Source organism: Populus alba, chromosome 5, assembly GCF_005239225.2.
Source record: "Populus alba chromosome 5, ASM523922v2, whole genome shotgun sequence".
Taxonomy (NCBI): Eukaryota; Viridiplantae; Streptophyta; class Magnoliopsida; order Malpighiales; family Salicaceae; genus Populus; species Populus alba.
The window spans coordinates 21,983,866-21,989,865 of NC_133288.1; the positions used below are offsets into that span (position 1 = coordinate 21,983,866).

Sequence of the window (6,000 nt, forward strand, 5' to 3'; positions counted from 1 at the left end):
AGAGGCCGCTTTTTTCTTAGGAGAAGACGACGCGCATTTAAAAAAAAAACAACGGTGCATGCATGTGGTCCGACAAGCCGTCTGGTAGATAGAGATTTGAAAAAAAACTGGTTAAGCTAAGAAAATTTAAAAAATTAATTAAAAAAATTATATTGTAAAAAAAATTAATTAAATTATTAGAATTTTAAAAAAAATTAACCAGTTTGGTTTCAGCTTTATAAACCTGAAATAAAAAAAAATAAAACCAAACCCAAACAAAAAAAATTAAAAAAAAATCCGAGCCAAACTAGAAAAAACAAAGACAAACCGAAAAAAACTAAGACAAATCGATTTGAACTGATTTTTTCTCAAAATAAACGAACTGAAACCAGTCGGTTTGAACCGGTTTCGGTTCGATTTCTTTTTTTTTATATATATAAAAAACTGATTTTATTATATTTTTTAAAAAATATCGAACCAAACCGAAAAGCCCCAAAATCAGGAAACTCAGAAGCATTCATTGAGCAACTTATATATATATATATATATGGGTGTCATTCCATGGTTAATGGCTTGCATATTGATTTGGTTACAAATAATCTTTGTTTAGTCGTCGCTGTCTTTTTTTCGCTTTTGGGTTACGATTAACAGGGGACAAGAAGGCATAAGGGATGGCCAAAAGGAGGCAAGAGGAAAGTTTGAGGAAATAAGAGAAGAGTCGAGCAAAACTAAAAGAGGAAACTAATCTATCTCCCTGCAAAACGCTGCCAAGCAACATCGTCTAGATCTTTAAGTATAAGATCAAGCCGAAGTTGGTTTGCTGCACTTTGCTGGGAGATTAGATTAGTTTCCTCTTTTAGTTTGGCAGCCTCTTCTCTTATTTCCTCAAACTTTCCTCTTACTTCCCTTTGTTCCTCTCTTATATATGCTCTTGTCCCTCGCTAATCTTCCCCATCATTTTGTTTTTAAGTTAATATAAGCCATTGAATACTGAAGAATTGCACTTGAAGTGCATACCAGGCTCTTTCTTGAGTTGCTCCACCATGGTAGAACTCATGGTTTATCTCCCTGCAGCCCTGTCATCTTGGTATTGAAGCTGAGTTCCATCCTTCACAGATCATCACTAGTTAATCAGGTATGCTATATATATATATCATCATAGTTATATTCTTTTTTTTTTTGGTTAACAGGTAGGCTCTTGAACGTGTTCTTTGCAGAGATTTTTATAAATATTTGCAACAAGCATGTCCAATTGAAAGCATGCAAGTATTTCTATGATTTGCTGCTCTGTTTCAAAGGGGATATGTTTATATTAATGAAATTTTATTCTTTGTGGTCAGGAACTCGGATATTCTTTGAAGTCAAAATACTCAAGAACAGTAGGGGGTGTTTGTTCTGGTGGGACAAAAGGGAAAGATGCAAAGGGCAATTTTTTTTTTTCTGTGAAAACAATGTTTTTTTTTTTTTTTTTGTCGGTTTACGTAGCATATGCAAGAAAAAAGAGAATTGATTCTGTTCCTGCAGTGAATTAATAGTCCTTTTTTTTTTTTTTGCCTGAGAAAGAAAGGCAAACATGGTGTTTACGCTCTTGTATTGGTTGGTGATTGTGGACTAGCATGCTAGAGCTTCCAATTTGCTCTATGTAAAGTAAACAAGAGCCTCCGCGTGCCCACCGAATCTGAGGAAGCCTAAGTTGTTGTACTCGGCCTGTTCGGCGGCTGGTCTGGGAAATACAGGATTTAGAGCTGATTTGGGTTAGATTCTTAATTAAGTCGAATAAAATATTAATTTGGTAAAACTCAATAAATGGTCTGATTGATTAAGTTAAAATCAGTAAAAATAGTCGACTTATTGGAGTCGGTTATTGAATTTGGGGTTGAGAATTATGCTTTCCATTTCAGCTCTACAAGACAAAAGAAAAAAGAAATAGTTGACGAAAATAGCCCAGACCAAGAAGCCCAGCCCGCAACATTTCTCCATTAGCATTAGATACCATTGACCCAACCTCAAATTTTGTACAGACTAAGGACGTGTTTCTTGTCTGACCACACATGCAATGTTTTTCAAGCATCAGATGATTTTATGCGCAGTTAAAATTAAGAAAAAAATATATTTTTTATTAAAAAGTAATTATTTAAACAAAGATATTTAAAAATTAAGAGTTTATCTTAATTTGATAAAAAAACAAATAAAAAAGATTTCAGGTAATTTAGTCTTGTCTTTTTCAAGAGACTTGAAGCCGTCAACGAACGCTCATCAAGTGATGAAAACAAATACCGTTGGAATTATACTCTTACATAAATAGTTATTGCTGGGAACCTTCTTCAGCTGCCTGTTAGAAGGAATCTCAAGTAACTCGGCATCAACCAACTGCCTGTTGCTGTTAGAAGGACTTTTAAGTCATTAAGAGAAGCCGTCTCGACCGTATGCTGCCACCAAACACTGCAGCCGAAAAGCATCAGTATCTCTCAGTAGTTTTGCATCCATTTCAATATACATTATCATCCTCTTGAATTATATTTATAATAATTGTAAAGAAAGACTCACTATAAGATTTAACAAAAATGAAGAAATTAAAGTAATTAGTCGCTTATAGTGTGCTTAGTTTACTTTACAGGACTCAAAATGAAACTAATTATAATTAACTGGCTTATATAATCTCTCTCTCCAACTTATACTAACTGTTTCTTTTTATATATCTTTCCCTCCAAAAACTCCAAATATGTGACAAAAATCATAGAAATAATTTTAAAAAATGAACTCTACATTAGGTGGTATATATTAATCAATAGCATGTGGACTTTATTTTTTTTCATTAAAAATACCAAAACTAACATGTTGCATCATTACCGGGTACACGTTATTGGGGGCTTTTCTAGTTTTTTAGTTATCAAGGTGACAATTTTATAAAATTAAAAAAAAAAAAATTGCACTCGGTTGCCGGGGAAAAAGCAATAAAATACCATTGCCTAAGTTCTACCCGCGTGGCTCCCGTGTCTGTCTCGGTTAGATTGCGAGGAAATTCATCTTAGCCCTGGGTCTGGGAGGAAATGATTATTAAAACCCTAATTCTTACTCTTTTCCTTCAACGTATAGAAAGAAAAGGAGAAAAAAAGTAATTCAGCAACTGTGGTTGGTATTGCATCAATGGGCTGGAGAGTAATGTCGAAGAACTTTCATGGAAAACACAACTGACGGCCTTTTTCCAAAAAAACGCGGATGGGGCACCGATTTCCTTCCTATTTAAGGAACGACTCCTAGTTCGACAGGCAACGAGGAGGAGGATCCACAGCTGGTGTGCATGCTCCTTGGTCTCAGTGTCTGTGCCCTATTCATGGATGGGATCGGCGGGGGACAAAAATGGCATAAGAGAGATGTACAGGGGTAGGGAAGGGGAAGAGAAAGATCGATATCTACTACCCTTCCTTTTCTCTTATGCATTTTTGTCCCTCGCCGGTCTCACCCAAGTTGTTAATTTGCTCTGATAAGGCCATGGTGCAATTCACTGAAATGAGCTACGTTCTGGTTTTCTTTTTTAAAGATGTTTATAATTTGCTCCCTCTCAAAAAGGGGAGGGGTTCTTTGTTAGGTGGAAAGAAGACAAGAACATGCTGCTTGGTTTCAGTTATTGTGCGCTATTGATGGATGGGATCGGCAGGGGGCAAAAATGGCATAAGAGAAGTACAGTGGGAGGCAGGAGAAAGACCAATATCTGCCAACCTTCCTTTTCTCTTATGCGTTTTTGTCTCTCGCCGGTGTCACCCGTGTTAATTTGCCCTGATAAGGCCATGGTATATATATATGATTCTTTGACCCAATTCACATGACAACTTCTCCAGACTGCATCGTCTTGTTCATGAGGTATATTCTTGTCTTCTTTTTGAAAGATGTTTATGATTTGATCTCTATCAAACAGGGCAGATATGCTTTGCTAGGAGGAAAAAACATGCAGAAACAATATGGAAGGGGGTGTTTGTTCTGGTGGGACAAGAAGGAAGCCTGTGGGATTGGAGAGGAAAAGGAAGTCCCGGGAAGATGAGGACGTCGTTGCACAGCTTAGACGAGAAAGAAGAAATTATTTTTTAATGTTATTTAATTAGTTTTTTTCCTATTAATTTCTTTTCTTTTTTCTTAGACCAGTATTTCTTACGAACTATCTTATTTAAACGAGTATAAAAAAAGGGAGGGTTTTGGAGAAACCTTGCTGCAAAGGTTTAATTCTTTTCCTCATCATTTCCTCTCCCATTTATCATTATTGAGGCCGCAGCAACTTTTTAGTCGTGTAAAATATTTGCACGGAATATCTATATGTATGGCAGTGAAGTAAAAATCGTGTAAAATATTTCGTGTTTTATAGCTATATATACACCGCATCAACCTTTGCAGGACTGGAAATGTTTTCTTAAAGAAGCATATATTTATGGCAACTTGCACGGTTTCCAAATGTTCCATGACAATATTCCTATGTTTTTTGATTTGTTTCAAAGCTGCTAAAAGGAAACAAATATAATCCTATGCTTAATCTCCCTCTCTCTCCATCATCACATTATTTTTTTATTTTTTTTTTCCTTCCAAAAGCTACAGATATACGACCAAGTTTTATATAAAAAATACAGAAAAGTGAGCTCTACATTAATTATTTCTTACCAAAAAGGTTTTTTTAGTTTTGATTCGCAGACTCAATTTAGATATATAAGTGAGTTGAAAAACCCATCTATCATGCTGCAATGCGAAAATAAATAAAACAATTATATTTGCAGTAAAACATGAAGGTATTTGTTGGAATAAAAAAATATTTTAACTTGATTTTTTTTAAGTAATTAATAGTGTACATGTGTGCACACCTAAGTAAACTGAACAAAATAAAGCTGATATTGATATATTGTTTTTAAAACAATAGCAGCTGGGTAGAACTGTTGAAGAATTATAGGATCAAAATGTACTTTACCCTTGATTTTTACGTTGGAGATTGCTTATCTACGGTACTTGTTTACATTGGTAATGTAATTATAGTTATTTTTTAAATAATTTTTTATGTTATAATATATATTAATAATATTTTTTTATTTTTTAAAAATTATTTTTGATATCAGCACATCAAAATAATTTAAAAACACTTTAAAACATATTAATTTGAAAATTAATAAAAAATATAAAAAATATATTTATTTATTTTTTTAAATATTTTTAAAATAAAAACAAAAATATATAAAATACATAACAAGAGCAAAAAATATATAAATGGTTACCGAGTTCGAAGATTTTGAATCTACAACATCGCCATGGCCAATGTTAAAACCCATCAAAAGCCGTCACAGTAAGAGGAGCAGATAAAAGAAAAGAAAAGGACAGGAAATAACCACCACCACGACGGCTGCGGTTGCCCAGCTCAAATAATCACCGTCATGAAGTGGGTTTGAAGGAACCTGGAAAGGGAGAAAGAAATTGTTTAGGGTTTGTTTTTTATTTAGAAAGTACAGGATTTCTTCAACCCTGTAGATTTGGAGACAGATTAGCTGCAACTTGTTCGGAAAATTAAGCTCTGAATATTATGGAAGAAACCCCTCCCTCAAGATGTCCTTAACTTTTTTTATTTATTTATTTTTCAAATATGGGTTTTTCTTATCGTAAATAAATTAACTGGAGTTCTTTCTTGTTATCTTTTAATTCCAAGACATTAATTTTAATTTTCTTAAGAACATATAAATTACGCGTGTTTCTAAACGCAATTGTTTAAAGACACATGTCATGTTTTATGTCGTTAAATTGACAAGATGATATATTAGAAAAATAATCTAAGATAATTAAGTTAAGATTTAAAAAAAAATTAAAAGTTTATCTTAATTTGATAAAAAATAAATAAATAAAAAGGATTTTAAGGTGATTTAGTCTTGTCTATTGCAAGATACTTGAAGCCGTCAACGTACGCTCCACAGGTGATGAAAACATGAAAACCGTTGAAATTTTACTTTTATAGAATTAGTTATTGCTCGGAACCTTCAGCTGCCTCTTACAAGGAAT

The 6,000-nt window shown here is 33.5% G+C and overlaps 1 long non-coding RNA gene across 1 annotated transcript; it reads left to right on the plus strand.

Annotated features, from left to right (window-relative positions):
* Positions 1 to 521: 521 nt before the first annotated feature.
* On the plus strand, positions 522 to 1,809 carry LOC140955557 (uncharacterized). Its single transcript, XR_012169777.1, has 2 exons — positions 522 to 1,114; positions 1,320 to 1,809. It is a non-coding gene; the product is annotated as an uncharacterized lncRNA (long non-coding RNA).
* The last annotated feature ends 4,191 nt before the right edge of the window (positions 1,810 to 6,000 follow it).